Source organism: Episyrphus balteatus, chromosome 1, assembly GCF_945859705.1.
Source record: "Episyrphus balteatus chromosome 1, idEpiBalt1.1, whole genome shotgun sequence".
In the NCBI taxonomy this organism is placed as follows: domain Eukaryota; kingdom Metazoa; phylum Arthropoda; class Insecta; order Diptera; family Syrphidae; genus Episyrphus; species Episyrphus balteatus.
Window position 1 is genome coordinate 141,014,184 of NC_079134.1, and position 22,427 is coordinate 141,036,610.

The following is a 22,427-nucleotide window of genomic DNA, read 5'->3' on the forward strand; positions in this document are numbered from 1 at the left end:
TTTTTTTTTTTTTTAAAATTTTTATCCTGTTCGAGGAAATAGCTTTCACCGCAAATTCCAAAGAATGTGCGTAGTGAACTAGAAATTTATTTTCAAATAATAAAAATGTGTTTATGTACTTTATCCGAAGATCTTTTTCAATTTTCGTTTATCTTCCTTAATGTTCTTTATTTTTTTTATTTTTTTTGTTGAGTTGAGTTTTTTTAATATTATTTTCAGTATTATAATTTTAATATGAGGGAATTGGTTTGAAAAAAAAAAAAAAAATAAATAATAAATAAATAAAATAACCGGGTAAGTGGATATTTGATAAGGGATGTTGAGCTTTCTGAAAGGTTTGCATACGTCGTCTCCTCTTGTAATAAATATTGGAATAAAAACACCAAAGATTTTTTATTTGGGATCTTTTGGTATATCAAACTCTATATGATGCACTTGAAAAAAAATCAATACCCATATTTTAATAAGCAGTGACAAATCGATGAATAAGAATACGATAAAGTGAATCCCTCCGTTTTGACTGCTAAAGAATAGGAAAAAAAAGGAATAATCAGTGATTTTAATCCGTAAGTAAATCAATTTTGTAGAATTAGATAGAGGTAATAATATTTGTAATGAGCGGACCACATTCAAAATATTTTGTTTCCGGAAAATAATAAGAAAAATCCAAAAAAACCATAAAAATACTAATTTTTTTTGTCAAAATATATGATATTGTTTTAGTGTTTTTCAGCATTTGAAAAGAGTTGCCAAATACTTGTTTGTATTTAAAAAAAAATGTCATCTGACATTTTTCATATAGAACAGAGTGCCAGCTAAAGTTTGGTGTTTAATTTAGCTTTTATACTAGCTATATAATAAATTATTATTGTCTTAATGTTCAAACAAATTTTTTGTATGTTTTTTTTTTCACCACTGTGAATAGAGGTAACAAGCTAAGGGGGAAAATCCCTCTAGACGACAGCTTTTTCAATAATTTTTTTTTGGAAAACCGAAAGTATTTATGGAAATTTGGAAAAGTATAAATGATATAATTGACATTGTGAAGTATTGACATTTTTTGAAGTAGCAAAAAAAAAAAAAACCAAATGGCGGCTCTACAGCTATTTAAAGTTGACGTATCGAGTTTGCGCCGTGCAATGCCCAGGTCCAGAAAATTATTTAGAATATATCTTTACGCATTGCATGATTTTAAATTTAGTAAAAAAAAAGTGTAAAACAAAAATTAGAGACAAAAAAAAAAAACGAAAAAACACAATGTATTGTTTTCTTATAAACAAATTGTTAAAAAAAATATTTATTGTAAAAATTTTATTGAACTTTTAGGTTCAAGCAATTAGTTAACGAGTAATTTGCACTTAATTTTAAGTCATTATAGTTTTTGAGTTGCACGGCGCGGAAAAAAACTCGTTTCCAGAAAAATGCGTTTAAAGTTTTCGTACTGTGGGAGGTTCGGAGCGCGTGGGTTTCGGAATTATATAGGGACTTTTGAGGCTTATTAAGGCTAAGACCACTGAAAACAGTTTCTTCAGTAGATAAATTAATTTATCAGGAAAAAAAAAATAAATTAGTTTAGTTAGTTTTATTGACTTAAAAATTATAATTCTATTCACAATTTATCTTAAGTCTACCAGACTGACGACATTTACATTTTAATTTTTACAGAAATATCTTACTAAAGAAAAAACTTAAAATATAATGCTTTCAAAAATATAATTTTACAGTTATTTAAACAATTTTTTATACGTTAAAAACTTTCTTTGATTATACATGTTCTAATAAAATAAATTATGCAAAAATAAAAAAAATCCAGAAGGATTTCCCCCCTCAAATGACGCATTAAAGTGAAAATATTTTTGTTCTAAGTCGAATTTCAAATCCTAATAGCGCGAAAAAGTTGCGAATGGTGATGACTAAGAGGGGTTCAAAAAATAATCAAAATCAGTTAATATCTTCTGCCTCCAGTTTGACCTTGAAACTTGAAAAAAAATTAAAAATTGTATTTTTTAGAAAAAAAAAAATTGACCAACGTAACGCTTATTTTTTTAATATAATATAATAGCTTTAGACAATTATTTTATGAGCTAAATATTAAGTAAAAAAAAAGATCTGATTGTTTAAGGATTCCGGACTTCTGGTGCTTTGAAATTTGTCGAAATAATGCAAAATTCCTAATTTTACAATATTTTTTTATTTTAATGGATCATTTGGTAAATTATTATTTTTGCCAAATAAGAAGTAAAAATTAAGTTGACACAATAAGTAAAAGTCATCAAATTTAGAACACTGAAGCATATTAGTATGAGAAATACAAAAATCGTCAAACTTTTATTTTTTCAAAATGGTGGTTCCAAAATGGCGGACAGAATAGACTTTAATATAATTTTCTATTACAAAAAGGTACATAAGCTAGAAATTTTACTAAATGAATGAAAAATTTGAGATAATAAGTTTATTCGAACAAGAATTACCTAATAACAATTTTATTGGTTGTTTGTTTTTCCTGTTTGTTTTTCTTACATAATTTCATTCAGAACAAAGAATTAGTTATTTATAGTAACTATTTTTTCTTCTTAATTTGAAATTGCGTATTATCTTAAAATTGTTTAACCAATTTTTGTAAATGGAGTACCTATTTAAATTTTTAAGCAAAAAAAAAAACTAAAACTAAAAAAAAAAAATACCTAAACTAAATTAAATTAAGGTAGATAAAAACTTTTAAATGAAATATTTGTGTTAATTTACATTTAGTACGAAAAAAAAAAGAATATAGACAAAACAAGATCAAAGAAAACTTTTCAATTCACTTATTTTTCTATTCAATAAAATAAAAACATTTTTTCTGTATTTTTTTTTTCCCCCTTTTTAAAGGCCTTATTTTGAAATTCACTTTCAATAATATTATGTTTTTATCATCAACCTACCTATTGACTGAATACTATACCTTCCATCTATATGTTTTGAATTTAGAACGCGTTAACTCTCAAACGTGTGTGCCAGCAAAAAACGAAAAAAAAGGAAGCCATTAATTTATTGAAAGGCCAACCCAATAGCATTGAATCAAAATTCCACCCCTAGCAAAAATTTCATCACATAAAATATTTCTATTTTCCATTATTTTTTTTTTCTGTTTTTTTCTTCCCATCATCAATCCAATGTCAAACCGTATGTTCGATGTCATTTTACTCTCGTAAGCCGACCGACATGTGTATAGTGGCAGAGTGAGCAACTACAACACTCTTTCACCCTCGAAAAAATGGTAGAAATGGGGTTGTTGATGATGATGGCTGATGTGAATTTAGCGGGTGGCCGAGGCCAAACGACAGAAAAAGCCACCCCAAATAACAAATTTCAGTTTTATAACGCGATAGCTCTTTCATATGTGTGTGTGAGTAAAATACGAGTGTGTGTGCCATTTAACCACTGGGTTAATGGCAGCAGTCATTTTCACGCAAAATAACAATTTTCTCACATGAATTTGTTTCACGCTTTGAACTTTTAGCCTCAGTTATATAGGTTTTATATGTAGTTGTGTGTCAGTATGGTAGTAAGTCGGCTAGGCTTTCAAGGAGGCCATAGAGCAAAGGTATCCCTGGAAATCTGTTCGCGATAGGGTCGCCGCCGCCACAAAATTCTCTACTCTGCCATGCATCTGAAGCTGATTTGGGTTTGTGCCTTCTTTGAGAATGCTTGTCATTACCAGAATATTAACAAACACAAACACACGTACACAGGTTACAGGACAACCACAAGAGTGCCAATATAGTTTCTACAATCCCCCGTGGAGTAATTAAGGTTGTATAGCGAGCTAACGAGCGCTAAACAATCTCCATCAGCATCACATCCAGCATCAGCATACCATAGCGCCACCTAGCGTCCGATTTTTTTTTTTGTTTCCTTCCAAGCATTAATTAAACAGGAGTGTAACTACACTTAGAACTGTTTTGTAGGGATGTGGGTTGTAAGTTGAATTTGCGTGTTAAAATACACGGCCAAATATAAACCGTTATACATGGGCAAGAGCCACCACTTACAAAGGGCATAACCACGGACCCAGCAGCCACTTACATGCTCTCTGCACTTGAAAGCGTGATCTAGACATTCTAGCCATAACCACGAGCACATTTATGCAGGCTAATAACCCGTAACCCGGTAGAGTAACTCGTATGCTTTGGGGAACAATTACAGGGCTGAATTTTTAGGCTGAATAAAAGCAGAGAGTACATGTATTCTTTAAGAGCAAATAAGGAATTTTATATCAAACCCAATTTCAAAACCAAAATGGATAGAAAAAAAATTAAGAAAAAATGTTCCTGTTCAAAAATAAATCAGTTTTAAAAGTGCATTAACTTAAGGCCGCCATTTTCTAGTTCTAATTTTCCATAAAAACAAATCCGCCCCTGGACAAAATTTAAGAGCCTAAGTTTGCTTGTGTTTATTTCCTACCTCCTAATTCCTACCTACATAAAAGACATTTATGTGTTTGCTGCTGTATATTCTTGATGGATATAAACTATGGTTGAAATATTCAACCACAAAAATGGCAATGAACTCATCTTAAATATTGGTCAAGAGATTTTGGTATGGACATTATCACAAAACCGAAATAGTACACAATACGTGACGTGAGTATAGCCACAGGCTTTTCACACGCCTCCTTCCTATAACTTGTTGGTATGATGGTTTTATACTGACTGGACAAGAATATATGAATTGAAGCATTTTGATATGTGAAGAATGTTTATAAGAGTATTGTACACGTAAGTCATTTGCACAAAACAACAATATGAGTAGGTATACCTTACGAAAACAATTATGTGGAAAGAATTCTTTAAATTAATTAGCAGATATTTTTTATGCTTTTTGATAAACATAGTTTTTTCTTTTTTGTGTTTACTTTAAATTAAGTGGTTAATAGCCTAAGTGCCCGAGATCGAGAAAAAAAAAATTTTAATCAAAGAACAAAGATGATCAAATTCTATACACTGAGGGAAGAGAGAAGAGAAGTCTCTCTGCCATATTTTCCAGCTAAAATTCCCCAAGTTTGAAATTTGTTTATTGTTTGGTCGCCAGAATAGGCTATTGATTATGTCGAAAAAAAAAACAGGGCAATAAGGAACTAAGACGTTCACGGGTTTTTATTGCAGGAATCGTTCAATGGGTCAAAAAAAAAAAACATAAAACCGCGAAGTGCTATTAAATGAGAGATTGGAAACTGAAGATAGGGGAGCAAAAGCCCCCTTTTTGTTTTTTTCAATATATCTCGTAAACGAAGCAAAATTTTGAGATATTGAGGCAATTTACTTTATAGATTAACTTCGTGTCGAAATTCAAAGTCCTTGTTAAAATAGTATTCAGGTTTTTAAATTTTTGTTTTTCTAAAATTTTGATTTTGAAACCGTTTATTTCGAAATAGTTGGTTTAAATAAATTGGTTTTAAAATTTAATTTAAGTGTATAATCCAAGCTTTCAAAAAAAATATTTTTCATAGCTGTAAAATGTTTTTTAATAATTTTTTTTTGATTTTAAGTACTTTTTTAAGAAAATTGCCCTTCCTGTCTAACCGGGGGGAGATAGACAACCCCTCCCATAGTTAAAAATTATTGCATTTAACCCCTCTATAAAAAATCGCTATCAATTCTTGGTTGCTAAGTTATCGTACTTTCACCTCAAATGTTTCTTTTTTTTCGGTTAGCTTCCAATAAAAAAAAAAAATAATAAGCACAGCATTTTGAAGGAAATTTAATCTCCTTTCTTTTATTAGAGCAATGTTAATGCCTATTTCAGCCCAAAAAAGATAAACAGCAAAAAATGTAAAAAAAAAACTAAAAAATCGAATTTTTTGATATTTTTTTTATGATTGTTTTGACTGTTTTGGTAAGGAAATTTTTTTTATCAATTTTTAAAAAACATTATTTTTATTGGAAATTTAATTCTCTACAAAAAGTGTTACAATGTCCCAAAATTTTGCTTCGTTTACAAGATATATTGAAAAAACCAAAAAGGAGGCTTTTGCACCCCTATCTTCAGTTTCCACCCTCTCATTTAATAGGACTCCGCGGTTTTATTTTCTTTTATAACCCATTGAATGATTCCTGTGATAAAAACCCGTGAACGTCTTAGTTCCTTTCTAAAAGACATAATCAATAGCCTAGAAGTAAGTTAGTAGGTACCTACGTAAAATAAAAAATAACGGTATACATCCAATATCAGCTAAAAAAACAAAATTTTGAACTATGTTTATAAAAAAAAGTTATAGTTAACGGTTAGAAACCTCTCAAAAAAACAATTTTTTTTATAAAAAAAAAAGAAAAAGTTTTTTTGAGTAAAAAAAAAACAATTTTTTTTTATAAAAAAAAACAATTTTTTTTCATAAAAAAAAAACTTTTTTTATAAAATTTAATTTTTTTAGGAAAAACGTTTTTCCGTGTTATTAATATTTTCTAAAAAATGCCGTACCAACTTTTTTTTTGAAAATGATAGAAAATTTTTATATAGGTAGGTATGTATTGAAAATTATTCAAAAAAAGGCTGTAAGGATTTTCAAAATTTTTTTTTTAAATTCCTTTTTATAAAAAAGAATCAATGATGATTGATTAAAGGTTTTTTTTTTTAAATAAAATTGCTTAGCAAAGCTCAGCATTTATATTTACTAAACATTTGTTTAAACTTTAACTAAAACGAAACTCTTTAACTGGAACTAAACATAGTTAAATGAAATAGCCTCTGGAGCCTAAATACTGTCGAAGAAATAAAAAACTAAACCAATTTTTTTTTTTAATCATATACCTCCGTAGGAGTCATCTCTGTCAAAATGTCAAGGAAAAAATATCAATCTTCTCCATCAAAGTCACCTCAACATCCTCTGGAGGCATAAGAAAAAAAAAAAAAAAAAAAAACAAAAAAACACCCTGCGTAATCCCATACCGCGGTTTGGGGTAGCCACCAAAATCATTTCAAATTCTATACCATTTCCCCCAAGAGCAATAAAAACCCACCCCCATCAGCACAAATGGACTATATAAGCCTCAAATATAATGTTTGCCAAAAAAATTATAACACATGAACACAACATTGAGGTTCTTTAAAAATTCTACATAAAAAAAAAAAAAAAAAATATTATTAAAGATATACGACGCGGGGAATATATACATTTTCTAGTAATATAGATACTAGAATTGCTGAACAAGGACTTTCAGTCAAGGACACAACCTACATTCACATATATTCTCTGATGGTGGTTCTGGCGGCGGAAAAAGCCCCGAATATTCACATGAGTATCACTACGAACAAGAAATAATATGGCGCAACACTACCCCTCTCTTGTCCTTATCATAGTATAGAGCTAGAACATCCTTCCTCATCTCATAATACGATACGAGAGTATTATGTATAGAAATTGCTTCATCTAATCTTGCCATAAATCGCGTTGTTATTTCAGCAAAACATGGCTCATCTCGTAAGGCGGTCGTTAGCCTGCATAAACTGTGTTTTCTCGTATGCTATTGTCTAACAAAAATGAACATAAAACATAAGTAGAATCTTATGACCCATTTCATGCATTCATCTTTCTATCTCTTTTACTCCAATGTGTATCTATCTCATCGAACATTATTATATTGCTGATGAAATAGGTTATATTAAATTTGGTTTCTAATATTTAATGATGTACTTGTGGGTGGATGGTATTGACGTGTAATGAAATGATGCTTGAGTGCACAGCAACAGCACACGCACATAACTGCTGTACTTTCATCAATATTTTTACTGCATATTGAAGCGGCTGCTCCTCTCATGGTTGTGATTTTAAGTTAACCACGCATTAAATCAATTTTTGATTAATTCGTTTTCGAATGGTGGTGGTTGTGGAATGGCGTGCTGAACTGATCTTAAATATAATTTGGTGATAATATCCATATGGTATACCCTATACCTCCTATGTGCTGTGATATCCTTCAAAGTTTTGACTAGCTGAATTAAATATGGCATATTAAATGAGTAAAAAGTCCGTAAACTTCTACAATTATCATTTTTATTGCCTGATTTAAAAATACTATTACGAGTATTAGTAAGTTTGGGTCAATGTGGCGTATACGTAATTTTTTTTATATTGTTTTTTATTTTTACTAGGAAAAGTGTCAAAATTAACATTACAACATTTTTCCTATAGTCTGTGTCTGGATTTTGTTTCCATCTATAATCATTTCCATTGCCTAAAAGAAATTGAAATTTTCTACACATAATTTATATGCAATTTCGAAAGTGTTTTTATTTTTTTTTTTTATTTTTTATGGTTCGAACAGGTAAATCATTTATATATCATTTTTAAGGTTTTGCAATTTAGATACTCTAACGGTTTTGATAGTTGAATTCAAGTGTTTTTCTTTGGGGGAAGGTCTAATTTTTTCGAAGTTCGTTTTTAACGATATCTTCCATTATTTTTTATTTTTTATTTCGACTTCATTCCAAACATGATTTGATACAAAATTAACTTAAGTAAATAGTGGAAATTTTTAGAGAAAATTTTTGACGTGATAACGTCTTATAAATCGATGAACCATGGCAGCATCTACAAAAAAGTGACGCCATTTTCTATCTTTACACTCTCGCGGCAAAAATTTCGCGGCAAAAATTTCAATTCAAAATTAAAAATAAACTATTAGAGATACAATAATCTTCTATAGCTTATTTGAAAGATAATAACCTAAAGCTTAATCCAATTGAAGGATTTTTAAAAATTCCGTCATTTAATAAGGTAAACAGGGGTAAAACGGAAAGATGAAATTTGGGCTAAAAGCTAAACGCAAAGCTGTAAAATTGTTAAAACTAAGCTATAACGTTTTGTTTGAACGTTGTACACCTGTTGGGGCTATGACAAAATGATGATTTTGGGTAGGGGAATTTTTTTTTTTTGACAATTCTAAGGATGCCAGGTGATAGATGAGAGAAAAAAAAATTAGGCGTCTAATACGTCCAACACTCTGCGTTTCGAAATATGAATTTTTGAAAAACACCTTGTTTTTTAGGGGTATTTTTTGGTAATAGTTTTTGATTTTTAGCTTTTTTTTTGGAGCGTTCAAAAAATCTCAAATTATAGGACATGTAGGTTTTGCCTTATGCATATATGTGCAAAATTGGAATCGTTTAGTGAGTTTTGACTGAATAACGGAAGAAACAAGTTTTTAAAAAACACGTTTTTTGACCGTTTTTAACCGATTTTGATCATTTTTTATTTTTATCTTTTTTTCTTTAATAAATACAGTAATGATATACCATGACTACGACTATATGTGTGTGAAGTTTCAACCATTTTCGTAAACACAATTTTGAGATAACTGTAAAATAAAATTTTAGAATTCAACAGGTTATAACTTTTGACCAACAGCAGATAGAAATTTTATTAAACTTTTATGAGCATCCATTATGCATTATGATACAATTACCTTTCATTTGGTATATCACACATAACGATAGAGTAACTACAAGCTACACAATGTTAATTCAAGAAACTTGAGAAAAACCTCAAAACACCAGTGGAGATCTGTTTCCCCCCGAACTGCCACCAGTGTGGGAAGTACCGTAATCTCAAATTCGAAATTCGACATGGTTCTAACTTCTGTTGTAGGCATCTTTGAAATGAGATTGATACGACATATGAAAGGTGAAATAATAAGCTTTCATATAAAAGTTTTTATAGGTTGTCAAATAAAAAAATTGATTCCATAGCGTGAGGACACAAAAATGAAATTTTATGAAATTTGATAGAGTTAAAAAAATTTTAGCTCTTTTTGTAGATGTCTCATAGACCTGATCGATATATATATTTTGAGCTAAGACAATAAGCTTTCAGATGGTATAATATTTTTTATAGGTTGTTAGCGAAAAAAATGGAATTAATGATGTGAGAAGATAAAAATTCATGTTTTTTTTTGCTTATTTTGATGAAAATGATTGTTTTCAATAAATTATTTTTATACCTACTTTTTGCGCATTGTAAAAATTTAAAAATGGTGTTATTCTTAAGAAGAAATACTTGGCTTTTAAATTGCATAATTTTTTTTGTAAGCCTTTAAAATAAAAAAAATAATATAATGAGAAAATAAAAAAGGTATTTTTTTTTTCGCTTTTTCTTGTAAATTATGATTGTTTGAAAAAAGTAAACGCTTCAATTAACTCATTTTAAACAAAAGCACACAACAAAATAATGTGTTTTATGCATGTCCGAAATACCTAGACCTTAATTATTTTTCTTTTTGTTATTATTTGGTAAATTTTTTGATACAAATTTATTTAACATTTGGATAAGATTCTGATTAAAATTATGTGAGTTAAACTACATAGGCGTCCAGTATATTATGTTTTAGTTAACTTTTAAAACTTCTTGCAGTACCTTTTGTACATTATACCTAGATTATTAAAAAAAAATGTTGACCCTTTAAGGAATTTTGGTATAATGCGTCATATTTATAGCCCTATGTGACATTTCTGTTACAAACCAACAAAGATCCCACAAAAGCTGTAAAAACTATATTGTTTTTCTTTTGAAGCTTATAACATAATTTTTAAATATCGCTTTATCGAAATAGTATCTTCACCATATATTTCTAGTAAATGGCACCAATAGTTTTTAATTTTTAGTATGGATTAAAAAGTACGATATTAAAAAAAAAAGCTTCTCTGGCCGGGGTTTTACGGTTTTTTTTTTTTTTTTTTTGAAATTTTGCATTTAAACTTATTTTTTTACTTCGTAAATTTCGAAATAAGAAAAAAAATAAAGACATTGAATCTTCAAAAAAATATGTGTTTTATTATAGTTAAAGGCAAGTCGTTTTGCATTACCTATTAATTTTTAAATTTAGAATCATGGGTTACAAGTGATGGTTAAGCCATTTGAATTTTAGTTTTTAAGTTATGGAAGTTATTCGGGAACTCTTTTTCGGGAATATTAGATGAATTAAATAGAAAAGAAAAATTTTCTTACCAAAAAAAAAAGAGAATAGGTATGTGTAGTTACAAATTCTAGATGCATTAAAATTAATTTTAGTCGGTAAAATAGAAAAAAAATCCTTTAATTTCTTGTTCTGTTTTTCTAGGTAATCTCGCAAAACGCATTACTTTCAATTTTGAAGAAAATTATTTCTACGGAAAGATATACAGAATTGAGAGATCGGCTTTATTGTACGAATCTTCCACTTGCCCTTACCTATATTACAAAAATAAATGGATCTCTTACTTATTTTTCCCAAAAAAACAACTTTGATTGTGACTCATCTGGACATTTTGTCCAATCGAGGTGAAAGAAAAAAAAATGTTATCGATTTAAATGCCACAAGATTGCATTTATTTTTGAAAGCAACCACATTTAACCTAACCTAAAATTACTGTTGAAAGAAAAAAAAAATTCAATCATTTTGAACTATACACCTTTATTACACATCCATTTAAACTTTCAAGGTTAAATAAACCCTTACACAAACACATAACCTAAAATCTCTATAAAATTGTTAACCGAACCAAAAGAAAATAAATTGACATTATATAAGAATTTTGGTCCATTTAGAAAATCTCAATCAGTCATGTGGAATAAATTCATTTGATAAAAACCACATTCAATTTCAATAGGAACGCCCATCATATACACAAGCAAACACACATAATAAATTTCTAATCCTTGCAAATATAGAAATTTATTATACATTTTCGAAAAATTAATGACTACCCCAGGATTACCTTTATACAACTTTTCTGGCTTAGTTAAATTATGATTATACTATGTAAACACACAGAAAAATATAACGATTCAGCTATTCAAGTTTCGTCATATAGAGTCAAACACATTTGAATGTAACCTCATCCATCTCTCTTGTTTTGTATATAAAACCATCAAGCTCCTGCCTTTTTCCTACCTATATATAATACTAATCTGATGTTCTTCATTATTCATCCTTTCAAATGCGTTTCCTAATTTCACAAAATCCAAACAACATATAGAAAATTGAATGATGGATTATTCGCATTCATATTCACGCCCCTATTACCTTTACCATCAATCCAGGCCAGGATATCCAAGGACATCATACAAAACACAGATGTGCGGGTGCAAATAAAAAAAATAGTAATTTTCTGCAAAAGGAGCACCTAGTTAGGGGTCTCATCTGATAAAAAAGGTGGATGGGGTTGAAATATAATGCATCAAATAGCTGAGTTGTAATTAATTATTTTCCACCACAACTCTGCAACAATGATTGTGTGTGTGTGTGTAAATTAAGCCTCAAAAACGCAAACAAAGTACAAAAACACACGCGTCCATTCATTAGGTTTTGTTTGAATGTCAGTATGTCAGCCTTAATCTTAATTCTGTTTAAAATTTAACGAATGATGGGCACGTTCCCATGTGAAAGGCTATAAGCTCCTATACCCTACTCCATTCCATATACCACTTGAACCCTTTAACCAGCCACAATCCACCTAGACCCAGATGGCAAAGGATATAGGCGCACACATACAAATGTATACCCAGTTAGTAGGTAGCTTTTCTTTCAAGCCCCACTGCTTGTGACAATTTTTAATCACATTAACCTAAAATCCACCCCAGAGAGGTTGACCTTGTTTGCAGAGAGTCGAGTGGGTAGCAAAGTGCAGAGCAGAGCAGAGCAACACACCAGCTAGAGCGCAGCAAGTGATTAAGGTGAAAACCACAACCCAGGTTATAGCCTCTGCCATCAGCTCTCGCACTCGCATATCCTGTATATACACCAGTGTCACAGGATTTACTCGTGTGTCGCACACAAAACAAGGACGTAAAATGTCGTACCTATAAATGTAGGTTGGTACCCCTGTCACGACACAAAAAAAAAAGTAAAAAAGTAAAAAAAAAATTGTAAACAGAACTAAAAAGGGGGCAAAAGTGCATCATGTTCAATTTAACGTTATACTTTAGGTCCTCTTTGACTATACACTACACAAAGTTAGTAGAGGTGATATGGGGGGGAGTTGAGGTTGATAATATTGAAAGGAAAAACAGGATTCATACCAACACACATCCTCTTTTTATAGAGGTTTTCCTTTTCAGAAAAGAAAACTCATCATGAGAAGTTAAATTGTTGGTATAAATTCAACGAAAAAGTCCTTTGATGTTTGTTTTTTTCTTATTTTTTCTTAAAAAAAAAAAATATGCACACATTGAATATTGAATTTTGCATTTGCGGATCAAATTAAAGTTAAAAAAAAATTGAAAGCCAAAAAATTGATTTGCGTCTGGAACAGAATTTAATCGAAATAACAAAAATAAAAATAGCCCCAGGGCAGAACTTTTTTGTTGAGATTTTGATGAATATTTAAAAATCAATTGCAGACTTGATTTTGTGTATGTGTGTGATTTTTGGATCAAAGAATAAATTTTCTTTTTTTTTATTTAAGGGGATGGGATGGATGAATGAATTACTTAGTAAAAAATGGGAGTCGATATTCAAATTAATGAGAATTTAATGTTTTTTTTTTTTATTTAAAAAAAAAAAAAAGAAGGACCTCTATAAACTTTTGTGTGATTGTGATGGCCTTAAACTTGTTTGAAGCTAAAAGTATTATGATTATATTAAGGGAATTTCTTGATTTTGGACAAAAAGGAGGGTCAACAGACATTTTTATTTACATTAAATAGGTAAGATGTCTGGGGGAGATTAGTATCAAATAGAATAATGGCTTTGCAAGACTTCAATAGATTTAACTATCTTAAGTTCAATGCTCTTTTTTCATAACAATAATTATCTTGAAGTTCGAAAACTATTTGAAGCTTTGTCATTTTTTCACAGTAACCCTAAAAAATATGTTATTTGTTATTTGAGTCTGGGATTCCAACCCAGACCTCTTATGTCATATATGCAATCGCACTCATTACTGCACCTTAATTTTTAAACTCAAAATTTTTTATAAATGAGAAGAAGCACCATTTTTCCCCTAAAAATAGCCTTTTTGATAATTTTTTTAACCCTTGCAATTTCTTTTTTTTTTTTTTTTGACGTGATAACGTCTTATAAATCGATGAAAAATGGCAGCCACCACAAAAAAGTAACGCCATTTTCTAGCGTTACACTCTCGCACTTTCGCAGTGAGGCAAAAAATTTTAATTCAAAATTAAAAATAATCTTATTTGAAAGATAATAACCTAGAGCTCAATCCAAATGAAGGATTTTTAAAAATTCCGTCATTTAATTGGGTAAACTGGGGTAAAACGGAAAGATGAAATTTGGGCTAAAATCTAAACGCGAAGTCGTAGAGAATTTAAGTTTTTTTCTATAGATAGATGAGATTAATTTAAGTATAACTGCATTTAAGAAAAAATTCTAAAAAATTTTGAAACTAAGCTATAACGTTTTGTTTGAACGTTGTACACGTGATGGGGCTATGACAAAATGATGATTTTGGGTAAAGGAAATTTTTTTTGACAATTTTAAAAATGCCAGGTGAAAGATGAGAGAAAAAAAAATTAGGCGTCTGATATGGATTTTTTTCCAACACTCTGCGTTTCGAAATATGAATTTTTGAAAACACCTTGTTTTTTTAGGGGTATTTTTGGGTAATTTTTGATTTTTAGCTTTTTTTTGGAGCTTATAGGACATGTAGGTGTTAGCCTTATGCATACATGTGCAAAAACTTGGAATCGTTTAGTGAGCTTTGACTGAATAACGGAAGAAACAAGTGTTTTAAAAACACGTTTTTTGACCGTTTTTTACCGATTTTCATCGTTTTTTATTTTTATCTTTTTTTCTTTAATAGATACAGGAATAAAGTATATGGAGTAACGATAGAACATGATCACGACTAAGTTTCAATCATTTTCATTAACACAATTTTGAGATAACGGTAAAATAAAATTTTAGAATTCAACAGGTTATAACTTATGACCAAGAACAGATAGATTAAACTTTTATGAGAATCCTGATACAATTACCTTTCATTTGGTATATCACACATAACGGTAGACTAACTACAAGCTACACAAGGTTAAATCAAGAAACTTTCGAAAAACCTCAAAACACCAGTGGGGATCTATTTCCACCCAAACAGCAACCAGTGTGGGAAGTACCGTAATCTCAGTCTGGAAATTCGACATGGTTGACTTTAAAAAATTCTAACTTCTCTTGTAGGCATCTTTGAAATGAGATTGATACGTCATATGAAAGGTGAAATAATAAGCTTTAACATGGTATATATTTATTATAGGTTGTCAAACAAAAAAATTGATTCCATAGCCTGAACATAAAAATAAATGTTTTTTTTTTGCTTTTTTTAATGAAATTTGATCGAGTTCAAAAAATTCTAGCTCTTTTTTTAGATGTCTCATAGACCTGATCGATATATATATTTTGAGCTAAGACAATAAGCTTTCAGATGGTATAACATTTTTTATAGGTTGTTAGGGTAAAAAATGGAATTAATGACGTGAGAAGATAAAAATTCATGTTTTCTTTGCTTTTTTTTAATGAAAATGATTGTTTTCAATGAATTATTTTTATACTCTTTGCGCATTATAAAAATTTAAAAATAAAAGAAGAAATACTTGGCGTTTAAATTGCATAATTTTTTTGTAAGTTTTTAAAATAAAAAAAATTAATATAATGAGAAAATAAAAAACATATTTCTTTTTAGCTTTTTCTTGTAAATTAAGATTGTTTGAAAAAAGTAAACTCTTCAATTGACTCATTTTAAACAAAGCCACACAACCTGTTTTCTGACGACGTTATCACGTAAAATCATAGTCCGTAAACCGGCTTTACAGACTTTTTTTTTCAAAAATTAATGTCTTTGATTTTCGTATTTTTTTAATAAACAATTTGAAATTAAAGTTGTTCGATTTTGATTTAAAAACTTACATTTATTTCCAAATTGTTTCCAAATTCCAAATCCCAAATTGTTTCCATTTTACTCAGACTAAAATTATTTTTTTTTTCTTATTCCACAATTCGTATTGGCTCAGTGAAGTCTTTATAAAGTACAATGCAGTTTCTGGAAAATAGGAATGCCCACGCTCTAATTTAATTTAAAAACAATATTCGTGATCCTTTCGTAACTGGGATACGGGCATTTTTAAAACATTCTAACAACACAACAATGCCTGATAAATTAACTAAGCTCTACAGCATTAACACATCGCGTTACTAAAATTTCGAATAACGAGCAATTTCATATTGGAATTTAGTAAATAATCAAAAAAAAAAATGTTAACTGCTTTTATTATTAACTCACCAAACCGAGGGTCACTGTGGTGTATACGTAACTTTTTTTTAAATAAATAACTTTTTGTATTAGATTCTAAAGGATAATGACGTAAAATTGACGAATTGACTTGAGTTTTCAACATCTTCATCAAGACCAGGTTATATTTTTTATCGGTATGTAATCTTCATCTGTTCCATCAAAGCTTTTAAACTGTTTATCATAATTTGACAAGTGAGTTATCTTAGGAAGTGTCTTGCTTCTCTACTGATTTGGCATTGCTTTAAATTGAATTTAAAACAATGTTTTTCTAAAAGCAACGCTGCATGCTTAAAAAATCTATATCGATTCTAGTCTTATAATTTTTCGAGGTTTTGAGAAATGTTTATTAGAAAAATGTTTTCCGTTTTAAATTTAAATCATAACAAAAAAAAATTGTTTTATTATCGCCTTGAAGCAATTATATTAAATTAAAAATATACATACTTCTGACCTATAACTATATTTTTCCCTCATACAACGTTATTGAAGCGTATACTATACACATACTTCATAAAGCTGCTACTCTAAACTGAACCATTCTCTATGAAAGATGAATGAATAAGTTCTGGCCGGTATAAATAGTTCGCCTAAAGCATCCACCTTACCTCCATAAATATAAATTCCAGATGCCAGAGCTTGTTGTTGTTCCAATTTTTTGGCAGGATAAATTTGGTTTTTTTGCACTCACCTTGTTTTTTTTTTTTTTGTCATACATATTTCTTTTTGCACATTTTGCATCTTTTCATTTTGTACAAATGTGTCTCCTTTTTTTTTTGGTGTTTTTGGGTAAGTATTCAAAAAGGCAGTTTCACATAGTTCTTCCTATTCTCCACACAAGCAATATTCACCTAGTTACCCGAATTTGTTTGTTTTTTTTTTTCTCACCTTTTCTCTATTCTAGCTCGTTCAGATATGAGTTATGGGATACTTAATCATCGTCATACCATTTGGTGCACATAATAGCAAGGATGTCATGTTTGGAGCTACCTACACATGTCCCTACACAGGATTAAAAAATATAAAAAAAAAAACACACACACACACACAAAATGTAGATAGAATAGAAGGAAGTAGAACACAGGGGAAGGAGAAACCCTTGGAGCTACAAGGACAAACGATATAGAAAGGCACTTGGAACGATTGAAGTTGTTACATTTTCCATAGGAGTAGTTTTTTTTTTTTTTTTATTTGTCAGCTCCATGGTTTTGGGCAATGGCATCAGTAGCAGCTGGCAGTTTTCCAATTTTCTAATTAACCGAAGCATGAGTTTTTGGAGGCAATAGAAGGGTCGGATTACACCTCACTGGCTTCCGGCAAACGTCCTTCGGAATTAGTCAGTTTAACAAGCTTCCAACAGCAGCTGCTCACCCGCACCGCGCGTATTTTGATGATGGTTCCTCTCTTTTCTTCTCCGAATCGTGTCTATTTTTTTGTGATTTTTTACACGTTTCAATTGTTTTTCCCCGAAAAAAAAAATCAATTTTACCCCAAATAATTATGAGGTATAGATCCGGTTGTAAACTAATGGCCATAGGGATACCGATACCGCCGCCGCCACGCCACTTCACCAAACTTCACCCTGAGGGTTCTTTCTGCTAATTAATTTGAATACATCACAAATAATATGTTTGGAATTAACATTCGCCGCGTTTCGGTAATTTATGCGAGGTTTTGATATTTACAGCTGTACGACCGCAGATACTTTGAATTCATTAAGCCATCACCATGCGCTCACTGCTGCCTGCTGTTGTATAAAAGATAGACAAAGCTCTGTTTGGTGAAAATGTGGGTGAAGAGGTCGATGCTCCCCGCCCGAAGGACTCATTTATTGTGGTCGAGCAGCATTTTCATATTAATTACTGTCTAATGCCCCGGTAAAAAGGGGTGGCAAATTGCGAGAGCAAAAATATTGAATTAAATTTTGTGAGTTCTCGGAAGCAGCTAGCCAGCCAGCAGTGGGAGCAGGGCCACCAACAAAATCTGGTGCTCTCATGTTTCAAACCGACTGAATTGAAGGAGAAAAATGTTTTCTTAATTACCGAATTGCGGTGGAAGTCCTGTGAAATTGGGGGAAAAACTGATTTTTTTTTGTTTCTGTGCTCCCAAATGACCATAAAAAAAATTATTAAGAATGCTAGGCATGTTCCTGATTTAATGGGTATCTATTTTTTGTTTTTTTTTTTTTTTTAATTGTTCAAACTGAGATAGAAAAAATAAATGGGAAGATATTTGAATCCATCGAGGGAGTGGGTTTGGTAGCACTGGTATTTTATGTTAATTACAATAATTGTTGGGTTTTTTTTTTTATTAAGGCAATAATTTACGCACCAAAAAAAGTATTAAAAATTAAGCATTCTCAATTCGAATAAAAAAAATTATTTTTTTTTTTAAGTGCGAGCAACCCTTAATTCTAATGAGAATTTGAAATATAAAAAAAAAAATACACCCGTTTTAAGAGAATAGGCCTTTAATTTGTTGTATCAAAAGCTTGCGGAATGAATGTTTTCTTGTGTTTTTAATGGACAATAAAAATTAGCTGGGATAAAATTTTAGCTGTGACCTTGGAAGAAGAATGAAGTATTATAATGTTTTTGGGGATATATATAGTGATGAAGTTTATGGACTGAAAATCCTTTGTCGAATAAAGGTTCATTAAAACCTTTAAAAGTTGTATAGAAGAGATCTTTTGTAGAGCAAAAAGGATATAAAGTATAAGTTTAAAGTATTTTTGTTTTTAAGTACGAAGAGTATAAAAAAAAAATGTTAGTTGGATTAATTTTACAATGTTTTGACGAAGAAGAACAAGTTTATAGTCGTGAGAAAATTCATCATACTTTGTGGAATTTAAGATAGATTAATTAAAATGTCTTTTTTACTATCGTAGAGGCCACTTGAGCTATATAAGAATGAAAAAGTACTCAAAATAACAGTTAATTAGGAACATCATTGTGAAGGACTTTCAAACATAAATAAAATAGATAATTACATAGACACCACAAAATATTACCCTATTAAGTTAGATATCTTGGTTCATAAATCAGATAGGCTGGAAATATGTATAATAGTAATACACCGAAAAAAAAATTTGATAATAACAGCTATCAAATTAACATTTTTCAGTGACAAAAGTCGTCCAACAATTAAAATATCAATTTTGATATTTTATCATATCATTTTGACATTTTTTAATTTCAGGTGGGATAGTGAAAATTTCACTTTGACAATTAAAATATCATTTTGACATTTTTTTAAGTTTAAGTGGATAGTGAAAATTTCACTTTGACAATTAAAATATCAATGTTGACTAGATTTTACGTTTTAGTTTAATATAATGAAACCTATATCTTTCCTTTTCATTTTTATTATTTTTATTATTTTAAGAATTTTCTTTCTTTTTTCAAAACATTACTGAAAGGGAATATTCTTTACAAAATAATGGTAATATTATTTTTTCTATTATAGGTGATATAATTGTTTTGTTATTTTCTCCCAAACTATGTGAAGTAAAATCGTAGTGCCGATCAAATTTTCTCAGTAAATCATACAATTTACTTCGAAAAAACACAAAGCGCCTTTAAATTAGTACACATAAAGAATTTTTTATTTAATATTTTTCAATAATTTGGAATGAGAATTTGATATGAAAAAATGATAATAAAATATCAAAAAAAATTTCCAAAATGTGACATTTAAATATCCTCCTGATAATAAAAATGTTGTTTTAACGTTTTAAATATCATAAAACACATTTTATAGAGCATTTTTGGCTGATATTTAAAAAATGTTAATTTGATATTTATAAAATGTTAAATTGATATTGGTTTTTTTTTTCGGTGTAGGTAAGGTGGATACTTTTACTGTCGAAAAAATCTAACTGAAGATTTTTAAGTGTAGGTTATTTTTCGGATCTGCACGTGAAATGTAAGGTCCCTTAATAGACCACGTGTAGCCGAACAAATAGCAAAAACCCTCAACTATATTAAAATTGAAGACCCATGAGCCATGACATCTACTACAGTAGATACATCTGCTACGGTGACTGCTTTTTTTTTAATAACATTTTGAAAAATTAAATAAAAAAAGTATTCGACTTGAGGATGGAGTAATAGCTCCGAAACGCGTCGTGTCGTACAAAATAAAATCAAAAAGTTGTAATATTAAAAATTAAATTAAAACTTAAAATAAAATAAATATTTAAACCAAAATAATTGTATAATTGTTTATTTTATTTTATTTTATTTTATTTTATTTTATTTTATTTTATTTTATTTTATTTTATTTTATTTTATTTTATTTTATTTTATTTTATTTTATTTTATTTTATTTTATTTTATTTTATTTTATTTTATTTTATTTTATTTTATTTTATTTTATTTTATTTTATTTTATTTTATTTTATTTTATTTTATTTTATTTTATTTTATTTTATTTTATTTTATTTTATTTTATTTTATTTTATTTTATTTTATTTTATTTTATTTTATTTTATTTTATTTTATTTTATTTTATTTTATTTTATTTTATTTTATTTTATTTTATTTTATTTTATTTTATTTTATTTTATTTTATTTTATTTTATTTTATTTTATTTTATTTTATTTTATTTTATTTTATTTTATTTTATTTTATTGAAAAAAATAAAAATAAATAAAATGGTTTGTCGTATTATAGTAATAATTGTTAATCAACACCTAAAACTAAAATTCACAAAAAAAACAATGTTCTGCTTTCAAAAATTTGATTTAAATTTTTTTTTTTAAATCCATAAAATTTTATTTTGAATTATATTTTTTAGTTTTTAAATTTGATAATAATATGACAGGTACCGATATTTTTTCTCAAAAAAAAAAAATTATTCAAAAATCCCAAATACTATTTATACGAATGCATGACTTGATAATATAGGACATAGAAGCAAGTAAAAAAGTGTGTATCAAAACATTTACAAGATTTAAATTCTGAATTTTGCCCCCAAATATTTTCTGTGTTTTTTTTTTAATTTTTTTTTTTTTAAATTGGCTGATAAATTTTTTCGAAATTTTGTTTTTAATGTCAGGTTTTTTTTTTATCAATTACGGCTCAACACTTTTTTTTACATGTAGGTACCAAAGAAGTCTGAAATTTCAAACTCGTAAAATTTGTAGTCCAAAGCAATTACGTCAGGAGATGCCAGCTCCTTATCATGAGTAATTTCTTTAAAATTCACAAAAAACCGTAACTGACTCGTTAGGTTTTTATATCAGCGAACAATTTTTGGGAAAATTTGTCTAAAATATTAGGTTAAACGATTTTCTTCAAAAAATTTTTGACAGATCGTTTAAATTTTAACGTTAACGCCTCAGTGTTAACCAAGGTCTTCTATCACTTTTACGCATGAATGAATACCCTTATTATTATATTTTTCACAGCAAAAAATATTTCACATTAACTGGTTACTGCCTACTGGCACACCACCCGGTCTAATTTCATATACAAATCCGTTTACATGTGATTTCGTCTCCAGTGGGACGTGCAAAATCACTTAATCAACCGGATGTTCATTCCGCCTCAATTTTACACCAGCTTGCTTCTAAACCACATTTTCACTTTCATTTTCATCGTGTGCCATCTTGGGCTCATCTTAAAGGAAAAAAACTCAGAGCCGACAACAAAGCCAAAAACGACGACAACAGAATAAAAAAAATTGGTCGGAACTGGAAACTGAGAACGAAGAAGGAAAAAATACAGGAGAAAATTTAAGAATTAACAAGAAGAAATTGGATCCTGGAAACACGAACCGAACCACAGGAAAAGGAAAGCAAAAAAAAAAAACGGAAATGTATATAAATTCTCCCAAGAGTGGGTTAATTTTAAAAGATCCCCAAAGGAACGAAACACAAAGTAACAATCAACCAGATGACAAAGTCGATAAAAAAATTGAAAAAAAAAAATAATACATACTTAAAAAAAGATGAAGAAGCAAGATTCCTGCAATGCAGCGTTTTCTTCTTCAATTTTTACTTCTTAGGAATTTTTGCTGTTCAGAATTCAGAGTTAGAAAAAATTCTTTACTTCCTTTCATAAAATACTAATATACCCTTATTCCCTCTAACCCATACTTGTATACTGCAGCAAATAGATAGAATGGTTTCTTCTATAATTTCCTTTCATTTCTTGATACATTTTTCTTT

At 29.1% G+C, this 22,427-nt stretch overlaps 1 protein-coding gene across 1 annotated transcript in view; it reads left to right on the top strand.

The window, feature by feature from the left end:
* LOC129907186 (zwei Ig domain protein zig-8) overlaps positions 1-22,427 on the top strand; it is a 306,807-nt gene that overhangs the window by 23,093 nt on the left and 261,287 nt on the right. The gene's annotated exons all lie outside the window — the stretch shown is intronic.